Source organism: Heteronotia binoei, chromosome 19 (genome assembly GCF_032191835.1).
Source record: "Heteronotia binoei isolate CCM8104 ecotype False Entrance Well chromosome 19, APGP_CSIRO_Hbin_v1, whole genome shotgun sequence".
Taxonomy (NCBI): Eukaryota; Metazoa; Chordata; class Lepidosauria; order Squamata; family Gekkonidae; genus Heteronotia; species Heteronotia binoei.
This window is the reverse complement of record NC_083241.1, coordinates 44,153,300-44,167,995: the sequence shown is the minus strand read 5'-3', so window position 1 is coordinate 44,167,995 and position 14,696 is coordinate 44,153,300. Positions and strand designations below refer to the sequence as shown.

At 47.5% G+C, this 14,696-nt stretch overlaps 1 protein-coding gene across 1 annotated transcript in view; it reads left to right on the top strand.

The window, feature by feature from the left end:
* The window catches only part of TJP1 (tight junction protein 1), a 327,881-nt gene that overhangs the window by 215,537 nt on the left and 97,648 nt on the right, over positions 1-14,696 (top strand).

Below are 14,696 nucleotides of genomic sequence, written 5' to 3'. Positions count from 1 at the left end.
AACATGCTTCTCTCCCACTGCTTCCCACCAAGTTTTCCAGAAAGTGGGTGGGGCCGTTGTAAGGCTCCCCTCATTCAAATGAAAGGATTGTCCTCTGGAAGATGAGGGCTGGTAAACAACTGGATTTTCTTTAGTTAGCGTGTGGTTCCATTTTCCCCACCCTCCTTCCAAAGAGGCGCGAGGAGAGGAGGTGTTCCATTTAGCTCCACCTCTGGAGGCAGCCATTTTGTGTTTGACTCCGCCTCTGGAAGCAGCCATTTTGGTGGTGGTGTTCACCACGCCTCTTTAAAATTCCAAAGGTGCCCATGGCTTCAAAAAGTTGAGGGACCCCTGCCAAAAATGATACGTCTTGTATGTAAGGTACCTTCTGTCCCCCAGTTTATTGTCAATAGCCTAGGCAGCGTGGTTCCTTTGGAGCAAGATGCTGTGAGGGTAACATGGAAAGATGGGAGAGCCATGTAAAATTGTTCCCTCTTCGAAAGTGTTTGACAAGATTTGACACAGAGGGAAAGATGTGGCATAAAGTATATGGTGATTATGAAGCAAGAGATGCTCTCAACTTGTGGCAGTCAAATCTTCTGGCTGGAAGAGCGAGTGAAGCAGCTTTGGTTCCAGTGGAACACATCAGTTTAGAACAAAGTTTTGAGTCCAGTCAGGCCCCTAGTGAACGCATACTTCTTCAGATGCATTGAAATGGAAGTTACCAATCTATACATATAATCAGAGGGTGAGCAGCAAATTATAAAGGTAAAGGTAGTCCTCTGTGCAAGCACCAGTCGTTTCCGACTCTGGGGTGACATCGCATCACAGTGTTTTCACGGCAGACTTTTTACAGTGGGGTGGTTTGCCATTGCCTTTCCCAGTCATCTCCGGTTTCCCCCCAGCAAGCTGAGTACTCATTTTACCGACCTCAGAAGGATGGAAGGCTGAGTCACCTCCAGCCGGCTACCTGAACCCAGCTCCCGCCAGGATCGAACTCAGGTCGTTAGCAGAGAGCTTGGACTGCAGTACTGCAGCTTTACCACTCTGTGCCACGGGGCTCTTAGTATACAGCATAATAAAGGTTTTTAGCATATACAAGGACCGAATGGGAATAACAAGCTTAGCTTATTGGTCACCGTTTGTTTGGGTTCAGTTCTGGGGGAAAACGCTGTGAGGAAAAACTGGAGCTTATACCTTGAATAAGACTTCGTTGGTCTTAAAGGTGCCCCTGGACTCAAACTTCATTCCACTGCTTCAGACCGACACGGCTGCCCCCCTGGATCTTTCTACATCAGACTAGAAAAACTCAGATACTATTTATAAAAGAGAAGATGCATCGATCTCTTGATGGCTTTAAATCATGTTCAGCTGACCAGGTACATTGTTCTCAGATCCAAGCAGGCAGCCGTGTTGGTCTGAAGCAATGCAGCAAAGTAGGAGTCAAGTTTCACCTTTAAGACCATCCAAGTTTTATTCAGAATGTAAGCTTTCATGTGCTAGAAGCACACATGCGGCTCTAGCACACGAAAGCTTAAAAAGGGTAAAGGTAGTCCCCCTGTGCAAGCCCCAGTGGTTTCCGACTCTGAGGTGACGTTGCTTTCACAACGTTTTCACGGCAGACTTTTTACGGGGTGGTCTTAAAGGTGCGACTTGACTCCTGCTTTGTTACGTTGTCGGCAGTTTTCCTCTAGTCCCCCCTTCCTTTTAAAGAGTTTGCATGTGTGTGTCATGAAGCCTACGTATGAACTGTGGGCAATGAAAATGGCAAAATAGCTCTTTCTGTTTAATCTTTTTAAAGAAGGGGGCGGAGACAATATCACTCGGGAGTCGTCTTCTCTCATGTGGATTCTGCTTAAAAATTGGCAGCTCTGTAAAGCTTTCACCCCCCCCCCCGCCCCCTGCCCCACTTGGGATGATATCACACAACTTCCCTTCCCGACTGCCTTAATGCTCGATTTCCTACTCTGAGTATGTGAGTCATCTGGCAAGCGGGATTTTTGGATGATTACTCCAGAATATCCCAGAGGATAACCTCCTTTTCCCATCATGATTTTTAAGAAATAGTCCGTAAGTGGTGACTTGTTGTGCACGGAATGTCTAAGAGACATTTTCATGGCTGGTAGCTTTAAAAAAAGAAAAGAATTCGCACTGTTTGAGTATAGATAAGAGACAAGGTGTAGCTTGCAGGTGAAATGTAAAGTGTATTGAGGCGCTAAATTAACAAAGGGGCTGAATGTGGCCGTCAAATGATACAGGGGAAATTACTAACCTCACCACTGCCGGTCTTAATCTTGGGAACACGTATGCAAAGCAAAGTTAGAAATACATTTTTGTTTGTATTCTGTGTTTGGCAGACTTGTGGAATCTGCTGTTGCGTAATATAAACTCAAATCAGCATGCCTGTGTTCTTCAGGGGAGGAAAATATGTGGGGTATGGCTAAATCCATTATCTCAGGAATGTTGTGCCATTCAGCTGTATCTGTGGCCTCAGATACAACTACGATATGTGCCAGCCAGGGTCCAGAAGTGAATGATGGTTACGAACTGCCCTAAATTGCTGTGTTAGTCGTGTTGTTGGATGTGCAGTCATTGAGTTGCATTACAGATATTTAACATAAGAGAAGCCATGCTGGGTCAGAGATGCAGTCCATCTAGTCCAGCCTCCTGTCTCACACAGTGGCCAACTTCTTCCTCCGGAGGGCCAACAACAGGGCAGAGAGGCCGAGTCCTTCCCCTGTGAAGAACTTCAGAAGAGCCCTGCTGGATCAGACTAGTGAGGGTCCATCTAGTCCAGCCTCCTGTCTCACACAGTGGCCAACCAATTCCTCTGGAGAGTCAACAACAGGGCAGAGAGGCCGGGGCCTTCCCCTGAGAAGAACATCAGAAGAGCCCTGCTGGAACAGACCAGTGAGGGTCTATTTAGTCCAGCCTCCTGTCTCACAGAGGGGCTAACCAGTTCCTCTGGAGGGCCAACAACAGGACAGAGAGGCCGAGGTCTTCCCCTGAGAAGAACATCAGAAGAGCCCTGCTGGGTCAGACCAGGGAGGGTCCACCTAGTCCAGCCTCCTGTCTCACACAGTGGCCATCCAGTTCCTCTGGGGGGTCAACAACAGGGCAGAGAGGCCAAGGCCTTCCCCTTGTAAGAACCTCAGAAGAGCCCTCCTGGCTGTGATGATTCTATGTGCTCCTGCAGTGGTGGCTGTGTGCTGGAGTACTCAGTTCAAACCAGAATTGGTCTGTGACGGCCATGAACCTGGCGAATTGCCACGCTCTGGGGGTTGCACTCTCCACCCCATCCTCCATTGTTGCACAGCATTAATTGGAAAATGTATTCAGTTGTGGTTAAAAATGTCTGGGAAGAAGCAAACCTCAGGTAGCGGAGTTGCCCCCATTTGGACATCACAGATAACTGAAGTTCTAGTGAACAATTTTTGAGTCCAGTGATACCTTTAAGACCAGCGAAGTTTTATTCAATCTCTGTTGGCCTTAAAGATGCTGCTGGATCCAAAATTTGTTGTAGTGCTTCAGACCAACATGGCTGCTCACCTGAAGTTCTATTGACATACTTCCATTTTCTGCCTCAGCAGGGGAGAAGGCTACAGGATTTGTGCCAATCATTTATTTAGTTCGTACCCCGCCTTTCTTACCCAGTGGAGACCCCAGAGGGCTTAACATTCTCTCCATCCTCACACCAACCCTGTGGGGACCAACCACCTGGCAAGCTTCCGTGGCAAAGGGGATTCGAATCTGGGTCTCCCAGTTCGACACTAAAGCACCCTGGCTGTCTTGAAGAAACTACCATTGAGGTTTTTGTTTGGACCGCGGGTGGCCAAACTTGCTTAACGTAAGAGCCACATAGAATAAACGGCAGATGTTTGAGAGCAGCAAGACATGAACATCAGATGTTTGAGAGCCACGAGGGAGGCAAATAGGGGGAGAGGTGGAAAGAAAGCAACTTTAAGTGCCTTCTCCAAGCTGCTGGCTGGCTCAGATAAGTAATTTAAAGAGAGAAATGCCTTCTCCAACTGGCCAACAATGCAGTGAGGGCTTTAAGAGCCATGCTGTATGTGTGAAAGAGCCACAGTTTGGCCACCCCTGGTTTGGACTGAAGCTGGAAGGCCATCAGAGACAAGCTGTGGCTCAGTCAATAGTGTGATGCGGTGGCTAAAAAGGCAAATGCAATTTTGGGCTGTATCGGCAGAAGTATAGTGTCCAGATCACGTGATGTGATGGTATCGCTTTGCTCTGCTCTGGTAAGACCTCACCAGGAGTCTTGTGTTCAGTTTTGGGCACCACATTTTAAGAAGGATATAGACAAGCTGGAACGGGTCCAGAGGAGGGCGACAAAGATGGTGAGGGGTCTGGAGACTGGAGACCAAGTCCTATGAGGAAAGATTGAAGGAGCTGGGGATGTTTAGCCTGGAGAGGTGGCGACTGAGAGGTGATAGGATCACCAAGTCCTTGAAGGGCTGTCATATAGAGAATGGTGTGGAATTGTTTTCTGTGGCCCCGGAAGGTAGAACCAGAACCAGTGGGTTGAAATTAAATCAAAAGAGTTTCCGGCTGAACATTGGGAAGAACTTCCTGACCGTTCGAACGATTCCTCAGTGGAACAGGTTTCCTCACCTTCCTTGGAGGTTTTTCAACAGAGGCTAGAGGGCCATCTGACAGCAATGAAGATCCTGTGAATTTAGGGGGAGGTGTTTGTGAGTTTCCTGCATTGTGCAGGGGGTTGGACTAGATGACCCTGGAGGACTCTTCCAATTCTATGATTCTATGACTGTTAGGAGCGGTTCCTCAGTAGAACAGGCTTCCTCCTCAGGAGGTGGTGGGCTCTCCTTCCTTGGAGGTTTTTCAACAGAGGCTAGATGGCCATCTGACAGCAATGAAGATCCTGTGAATTTAGGGGGAGGTATTTGTGAGTTTCCCGTGACTGCTTAATATTGGCGCACTGCTACAGATAGGATTTGGGGGCGGGGTGTAGGTGATGCAGGCCCACATCAGTTAATGAGTTAAGCATGGGAATCTCTGCTCGGAACGTTGACCATGAACCTGCAGTTACTCACCTCTAGGATGCTTGGGATGTTTGAAACAAACTGCATCATCTCTGTTTGTGTTTGGACGATCTTGGCGGGAGGAGGAGGGAGGAGGTCTCTTGCTTGAAATATCTGGACTTCCACCTGTCCTGGTGCAACACAAAGGCCAAAGGTGAGACTAATGCATAAAAACGGAAACTTTAGACACCCAGGTTTACAGATACATGTGTGACCAAGGCCTTCTTGCTTCTGGTGCCCGGACACATGCTGACGAATGCTCCTTGAGTACAGTGTTAATGCGCTTTGCAGCGGGTTTTTTTTTTTTTTACCGTGTGCCTTGAAAGTAGACTGAGAGTGCATTCTTCAGTGTATGTGTGAAAGTGCATGCTCTGGTTTGGCTGGCACGTGTTGCCCTCCAGAGAGCTCCCTCGAGTTGCCCTTTGTAATTTGGCAGGTGGTTCTGCTACGTGCCGTGTGAGAAAAACGTTGCTGGTGTCTTTCTTGGGCAATACAAAGACAGTCTATTTTAAAAATACATTTGCTGATCCACCACAGTTTACTCCCAGTATTACTATTCGAGAAGATGCTTATGGTGGACATGGATGAATGTAAAGCAGGCGGGAGAGTGCGATGTAACTGGAAGGCTATGTAATAAGGGATTACTGGATCATCCAGTTCTTAAACGTAAATTAACAGAGTAGAAGAAATTGAAATAATATCAAGCAAGTATTACTGCGTAGATCTGATCAGATCTCGGAAGCTAAGCGGGGCCTACTCTGGCAAGGAATACTGGGGCCGGGGCACAGAGGCAGGTATTAGAAAGCCACCTCTCTGAACATCCAAGCCCCAGTGGGGGTCAGTAGAATAATACAATCATAGAGCTGGAAGGGATCTCCAGGTTCATCTAGTCCAACCCCCTGCACAATGCAGGAAACTCACAAACACCTCCCCTTAAATTCACAGGATCTTCATTGCTGTCCTATGACCATCTGTTTAAAAACCTCCAAGGAAGGAGAGCCCACCATCTCCTGAGGAAGCCTGTTCCACTGAGGAACCGCTCTAATGGTCAGGAAGTTCTTCCTAATGTTGAGCTGGAAACTCTTTTGATTTAATTTCAACCCATTGGTTCTGGTCCTACCTTCTGGGGCCACAGAAAACAATTCCACTACCTCCTCTATAGGACAACCCTTCAACTACTTGAAGATGGCGATCCTATCACCTTTCAGCCACCACCTTTCCAGGCTAAACATGCCCAGCTCCTTCAACCTTTCCTCATAGGACTTGGTCTCCAGACCCCTCACCATCTTTGTCGCCCTCCTCTGGACCCGTTCCAGCTTGTCTATATCCTTCTTAAAATGTGGTGCCCAAAACTGAGCACAGTACTCAACTGTGACTTCCAGGCGTGTGTGTACAACTAATACAAAAAAAGGTATTACTGGGTAGAAGTGCAGCGTGATATACATGGTGTAGAAATTAGATTCTTCTGAAGGCGGGTGTGTAGTAGATGGTTGGTGGCGCTTGACACATCCTGTTACTCCTGAGTTAGGATCTTGTATGTAGCTGAGCTTTTGGGGGGCAATTTCATAAACAAGCCTACAATGTTTTCTAAACTGCCCACCCAAATGTACCTGGTGGCGCTTTGTGGCATATTGATGTTCTTCACCAAACAGCCCATTTCTGCCAGGGCACGTGGGAGTATCGTATAGGTAGGACCGGAACTTCATGATTTTGGAGGGGGGGGGGGCAAAATAAAAAAATGACGCCCCCTTATGGGCCCATAGTATAGAATGGCCTCCATACCCAATTTGGCAACCTCCCTTCTGGCAGTGCCTCCTCCGCCTCTCCCTAGATCCAGCCCCGCATATGGGTGGACGAGGCAAAGAGCTGCTAACAGACCTCTATCTTCCTGAATCTCTCTCTGCCTCCTCTTCAGTTATTCTGCAGAGCAGCAGACCACCAGCCTAGTGCAGCCGGTGGTGGTAGGAAGTGCCACCCGGCTTCGGCTGGCTTTCGGCAACCCTGTAGGGTCAGGAGAAGACATGAACGGAGGTGGCTTGCCGTTGCCTGCCTCTGCATAGCAACCATGGGCTTCTTTGGTGGTCTCCCATCTGAGTACTAAGCAGGGCTGAGCCTGCTTAGCTTCCAGAATCTGATGTGATCGCTTTAGACTGGGCCTGCTTAGCTTCCAAGATCCGATGTGATCGGTTTAGACTGCGCCATCCAGATGAGGGCAGAAGTACACAGGCGGTTTGCCATTGCCTGCCTCTGCATAGCGACCCTGGACTTCCTTGGTGGTCTCCCTTCCAAGTAGTACCAGGGCCAGGCTTGCTGAGCTTCTGACATCTGACGAGATCAGGCCATGCAGGCCATCAGGGCAGTTACATAGTTGATGCTGTACAGGGAAGAATCCAGTGCATCAGATATTGGTTTAAGGAGGCTGCTGCGGCTTGTATCTAGCTAGCTCTCCTGTGCGTGTTGTTTTACAATAGGATCTTAATGATGAAATGGGATTGGCCCCGAGAAAAAACAACGTGCTGATGAACCTAAACAGTGGTTGATGACTTCAGACCATGGTGCTCCACCAGCTTCGTGCTAATGTTGTTCAGTCGTACAGTCGAGTCTGACTCTTTGCGACCCCGTGGACCAAGTCACGCCAGGCCCTCCTGTCTTCCACCATCCTCTAAATGGCTGTCCAGCCTTCTCCTCTTTTGGCGTCCCCTTCTTCTTTTGCCTTCTGTCTTTCCCAGCATCAGGGGCATCTCCAGGGAGTGCTCCCTTCTCATTGGGTGGCCAAAGTATTTGAGCTTCAGCATCTGACCTTCCAGGGAACAGTCAGGGTTGCTTTCTCTTAGGACGGACTGATTGGATCTTCTTGCAGTCCAAGGGACTCCCAAGAGTCTTCTCCAGGAAGTGCTCCCTTCTCATTGGGTAGCCAGAGTATTTGAGCTTCAGCATCTGACCTTCCAGGGAACAGTCAGGGTTGCTTTCTCTTAGGATGGACTGTTTGGATCTTCTTGCAGTCCAAGGGACTCCCAAGAGTCTTCTCCAGCACCACAGCTCACTAACATTCACGCCGATAGGCAGAGGAATTGGCTTCAGCCAGTTAGCTTCCGTCCCTCCTCCTCTTCTTCCTCCTCACGCCCCACTTTGTGCTTCTCTCTGCCCCTTTCAGCTTCCCTCTTGACCTGCTCACATTCCTGATGGGCGGGGCATTCTGCCAGGCTGGTTTCATTCCAGCTGATTGAATCATTTATGAACTAGGCTTGGGCGTTGTGGATGGAAGTTTCACTTTTCATGTTGCAGAATGAGCGAGCAGCCCGTCCTGCTTCGCAGATGGCTAGTGGACTTGTAGGAGCGTAAAAGAATGTGAGCCCTAGGACTGTCTGGAGTAGAAGTTTTATCAGAAGGGAGGGTGGAGGCGCAGAGAATAAAAGGGTCACTTTCTGGCAGTTTGTCATTGTTTCTTCCAGGTAGTACTTTGCCATGGTTATTCCTCCAGTGTTTTCCCTAGGATGGTGCAAAGAGACTAGCTATTGGGGTATGGAATTATCGGGGGGAAATTCTGTCCCCCCCCTTTTAAGTGAGTTATAAAAAGCCTTGAGGATAAAGAGAGAGAAAAGTACAGAGAAGTAAAGCCAGTTGAGATCTGTGTTAGCCACTGGCCCCAGTGGATTGGAGCATGCGTCCTAAACTTTGCTGTCGTTCAGACCAATACTCCCTCTAAGGTGTGGAATCTCATGAGCAAAAATTCTACTTCTTGAGCTGCTGGCACTAAAGTTCTGAGCTGCTGCATATATTAGCTTGCTCTGAGGGGGCTTTTTCCTGAGCTAAGACAAAAATGTGTGAGCTGGAGGCTAAAAAATCAGTGAGCTAGCTCACGCTAACTCGGCTTAGAGGGGACCCTGGTTCAGACTTCTAAAAAGTGACTTGTGCAGTCTGTAAATGTTGTGCCAAAATATTTACAATTTGTAGCTCATGTATGCAATATATATATAGAGAGAGAGAGAGGGTGGGGGGAGAGAGGGATCTTTAGACTGATTGGATACACCAGATCGGTGTAGTGGTTAAGTGTGCAGACTCTTATCTGGGAGAACCGGGTTTGATTCCCCACTCCTCCACTTGTAGCTGCTGGAATGGCCTTGGGTCAGCCATAGGTCTTGTAGGAGTTGCCTTTGAAAGGGCAGCTTCTGTAAAAGCTCTCTCAGCCCCACCTACCTCACAGGGTGTCTGTTGTGGTGGAGGAAGATAAAGGAGATTGTGACCACTCTTGAGATTCAGAGTGTAAGGCGGGATATAAATCCAATATCTTCTTCTTACTTGTCGGGGATATCATTGTCATTCCTATGTGGTTGGGATTGGACTAGGTGACCCTGGTGGTATCCTGCAACTCGGAGATTAAATACATTAGATAAATCACATGCAGTTTTGTATCCTTCATGGAAAGAAAAAAAAACCCCAATTGCATATAGTAAACCCTATTTCCCTGGTTGAAAAGGCGCTGGAACTTCTGTGAACTGGAGGGCAGAGGAGCTGTTTGAGGATGGAGAACTGGAAAGGAGGAAGGCTCTGGTCTCTTCTCTTTGCACAGTCGTTGGGGGGGGAGGACAGAATTGCTCAGAGGAGGCTGCCCTGGGAGGCTGAGTCCTGCCAGGTAGCAAATGTGCTGTTGTGAGCTTGGCATCTACTCAGTAAGGTCAAAAGAGAGAAGTGTGGAGGCTGTGCATATTAAGTGAGATGCAAATTAGGCGTTGCATAACTCACACAAATAAAATTTGCATATTGTGCCTTTCCAAATGAAAGTCGCATAATTGCTATTCAGATGATGCTCCCCGGTATCAGTTGGTTTTGCTGCAATGGCTGGCAAGCTCTTGGACCTCAGATGCGCTTAGGTGCTTGGGAATTACAACTGTGCTCAAACCAAGAATGGCTTTCCCACTTCCCCCTTTGTCTTCTTTTACCTGTCCTTGGCTTGCTGTATGCTGGCACCCAACTTTCTGAGTTCTTGGCATTCTGTGTGGGATCCTGGCTCATGCTTGCTGGTCACAGAGGGGTAGAGAAGGCCGAAGGATCTTCGTTTTAAACAATTTATTGGTAGCATATGGTTACAAAGCTTATCTATTTCTTAATTTTTTCTTTTTTCACATTAACCCATATGACATTTCCGAAGGATCTTTAGTAGCCTTTTATTTAGATCAGGGGTCCTCAAACCTTTTGACCCTGTGGGCATTTTTGGAATTCTGACACATAAGCACAAAATGGTGGCCAAAGGAGGCGGAGTAAGTCACAAAATGACAGCCACAGGAAGCGGAGCGAGTAGCAAAATGGCAGCTACCAAGGTGGAACTAATCACAAAATGGGGGCCACAGGAGGTAGAGTAAACCACAAATGTCATTGAGCAAGCTGATATTTATTTACTTATTTATATCCTGCCTTACATGCCAATGGGGATCCAAAACGGCTTACCATATTCCTTTCCTACATTTCAGGCCGAAGATCTGTTTAACAGAATGCCTTTTAATCTACAGAGCCAATCAGAAGCCCTGCTGGTTGAAAGCCCCACCCACTTCCTAAAAGAGCTGTCTAAAAATGACATGAAAGGTGTTGGGGGAACCATGTTGGGGGACCCCTGACATAGATCCTACAGGAAGATGAGGCCAGTGGAAAGGAAGCATTTAGGGGCCTAAGACATGAGAATTTGGGAATGGGCCACAGCAGCGTAAAGAAAATAAGATCAAAAGCTTAAGATGCAGAGGCAAGGAAGGCGTAATTTTGAAAACCCTACTTTCTCCTCTTCCCTGCTTTTTAATGGGATCGACACGGGAAATAATAATAACAAGGGCTTGGTAAGCCATCTGATCATGCCTGAGATTATTTTCCATATCTCCAGTGGCGTATGCTTTCCTTTTCAAACCATTCTCTTATTCTAAAAAAAGTCCATTGGAAGGGTAGCTGTAGTTGACGCCATCTCTGCAGTTGGTGGTGTTGCTTGCCTGCTGCGCAGTCCAAATGAACTCTCTAGCCTCTTAGTGAGACGCACATCATTGAGAAAAGCTCTCGTGTATGTTTGCGACCATAGAGTGTAATACTGGCACTTCAATGGCTTCATATAAGAAGTAGATGTGTTCTTAAATGCAGATATCTTCTGGGTGTTCTCTCTCCACTCCCAGCAAGTTTCCGCACAGGGTTCCAAAGCATTGAATGCTAGTTGTGTAACTTTTTGGGCTGCGTTCCCACAACCTGATAAGAACAGAATGTGGTTTGTTCCTTTTCCACCTTCCTGGGTACAGGAGCCTGAACTATTTTACAAGGAACTCGAGCACTTTTCCTTTCTACAGCTTCAAAGGCTGTGGCCCACACAGGCGGGAGAGCTGAAACAGGCCTTTCAAAGGGCCAGTTATTCACAAAAACAGCTGTTTCTGGACAGAATTGGGGTGAAATCTTTTCCTTCTTTTTGGCATAAAGACTGAAATGGTTTCGTATTTAGTTCGCAGCTTGTTTTTGCCAAGGCCGAGAAGTTTAGGGTTTTTTCAGCCAGGAAACGAGGGCATGAAACGATGGAGAAGAAACAGCCTGTTACAAGTTACCGTACAGGAAAGATGAGAAGGGCCAGATGCATCCCGTCTCTTGAGGCTTTTCTATATAGAAATACCTGAATGCCTTCCAGGATGCTGGCTTTATAGTACTATGTATATATTGTGTGTAGAAACAATCTGCTTTTTATGGGAAGCTTAAGTAAGAACATAAGAGAGGCCATGTTGGATCAGGCCAATGGCCCATCCAGTCCAACATTCTGTGTCACATAAGAACATAAGAGAAGCCCTGTTGGATCAGGCCAATGGCCCATCCAGTCCAACACTCTGTGTCACATAAGAACATAAGAGAAGCCCTGTTGGATCAGGCCAATAGCCCCTCCAGTCCAACACTCTGTGTCACAGAAGAACATAAGAGAAGCCCTGTTGGATCAGGCCAATGGCCCATCCAGTCCAACACTCTGTGTCACATAAGAACATAAAAGAAGCCCTGTTGGATCAGGCCAATGGCCCATCCAGTCCAACACTCTGTGTCACAGAAGAACATAAGAAAAGCCATGTTGGATCAGGCCAATGGCCCATCCAGTCCAACACTCTGTGTCACATAAGAACATCAGAGAAGCCATGTTGTATCAGGCCAATGGCCCATCCAGTCCAACACTCTGTGTCACATAAGAACATAAGAAAAGCCCTGTTGGATCAGGCCAATGGCCCATCCAGTCCAACACTCTGTGTCACAGAAGAACATAAGAAAAGCCATGTTGGATCAGGCCAATGGCCCATCCAGTCCAACACTCTGTGTCACATAAGAACATAAGAGAAGCCCTGTTGGATCAGGCCAATGGCCCATCCAGTCCAACACTCTGTGTCACACAGTGGCCAAAAAAAAATATTTTATATATACACACACACACACACACACACACACTGTGGCTAATAGCCACTGATGGACCTCTGCTCCATATTTTTATCTAAATCCCTCTTGAAGGTGGCTATGCTTGTAGCTGCCACCACCTCCTGTGGCAGTGAATTCCACGTGTTAATCACCCTTTGGGTGAAGAAGGACTTCCTTTTATCCGTTTTAACCTGACTGCTTAGCAATTTCATTGAATGCCCACGAGTTCTTGTATTGTGAGAAAGGGAGAAAAGGACTTCTTTCTCTACTTTCTCCATCCCATGCATTATCTTGTAAACCTCTATCATGTCACCCCGTAGTCGATGTTTCTCCAAGCTAAAGAGCCCCAAGCGTTTTAACCTTTCTTCATAGGGAGAGTGCTCCAAACCTTTAATCATTCTAGTTACCCTTTTCTGCACTTTTTCCAATGCTATAATATCCTTCTTGAGGTGCGGTGGCCAGAATTGCACACAGTATTCCAAATGAAAGTAGGTTTACTGCTGGACATTAAACTTCATTAAAAACATTCTGATGTATATTCAGATACTCTTTCGAAGGAAGAAAGGCTTCAGCTAGCTTTGTGTAAGGTTTTCTCCTTGCGTAGGTCGTGGCTTCCCCTCTGAGCAAGAAAACTAGTTGGGCCACTTCGCAAGTCACTTGGTGTTCAAAACTGTCCTTGACGTACAGGACTTTCTTTACCTTGGACTTTGCCATATCTGGCTTCTTGCAAGCAACCCGGCAGCACGTTGGATGGAGAAAGGAACTGCTGGTGTGAAATTAAGAGTAATCATTCTCAGACCTTCAAGTTTTCTTGTTTAGTGGGTTGTGCATGAACCTCCCTCTTTATTCTCCTTCATAGCAGCTCACTTACAAATGGGATTGGGCTAAAAGTCCCGGTTACCAATTGACAGAGTTTGCCGTAACTAGGTTGAAGTTCGTGAGCTACTTCTGTGACGTTTCCGTCTGCTTTTAATCCACTTGGTTTAGTACCTGCTCCTTCTGGGGTCTTTCTCATTCCACGGAAACACTGTCCCAATCTCGTCACCTGACTTAGGAACCCATTTTGGCCTGCAGAGTTTGGTGCTCACGCGAGAGCCGACGAGCTTAGGCCAAGCTGCGGAGTCTGGCTAGTTCCCGTGCTTTAATCCATAGCAGTGCATAAAATGTAGAGCAAGCAGATTTTCCTCCAGAAAGCACTAAGGCCTTTTTGTAGCCGAGGAGCTGGAGGGGGAAGCAGGACCCTGGAACTATGAGGAACCTTTATTTGACTGCCTAGTACAGAACAAGACTGCTCGCAGCCAGGGCTTTTTTTGAGCAGGAACGCACGGGGTGTGGCCTGATATGCAAATGAGTTCCTTCTGGGCCTTTTCTACAAAAAAAGAGCCCTGCTTGCAGCGTTTGCTCAAATGTGAGCATGTGAAGTGGAACCATTTCCCTGCCTCCCTTAAGGCTGGAAGGCTGCTGCTCCGTCAGTGGTAGGCCCAGTGCCTCCTTGCGGGTTTTTATCATCTCTTGTCCAGTTCAAATTGTCTGCTGGGCAGACTGGAGATGCTTGATGGAACGCAGATAAAGAATCGGAACCAGACGATCTCTTCATCCCCTTTTCAATCTCTCCGTGCCCAGTCGTGTGCAGAGGAACAGCTGAAAGGGGTTTTTCTTAAAAAGCAATCCTAATATCATCTGTGCTTAAATCCCTTACTGAAATAATCCAAGAAGAAGAAGAGTGGGGTTTTATCTTCTGCTTTTCTCTATCTTGCCGAGCCCCGTGGCGCAGAGTGGTAAAGCTGCAGTACTGCAGTCTGAGCTCTCTGCTCACGATCTGAGTTTGATCCCAGAGGAAGCTGGGTTCAGGTAGCTGGCTCGAGGTTGACTCAGCCTGCCATCCTTCCAATGTTGGTAAAATGAGTCCCCAGCTTTCTGGGGGGTGGGAAGTGTAGATGACTGGGGAAAGCAATGGCAAACCACGCCGTAAAAAAAGAAGTCTGCCATGAAAACATTGTGATGTGACGTCACCCCAGAGTCAGAAACGATTGGTGCTTGCACAGGGGACTACCTTTACCTTTCAGCCTTTCCCCCCTCTACCTTAAAGAGTCTCAAAGCAGCTTACCTTCCTCTCCCTGCAACGGGGGTACCCTGTGAGGCAGGTGGGGCAGAGAGAGTTCGGAGAGAACTGGGACTGCCCCAAGGTCACCCCAGCAGGCTTCCGGTGGAGGAGGAGTGGGGAATCGAACCTGGTTCTCCAGATTAGAGCCA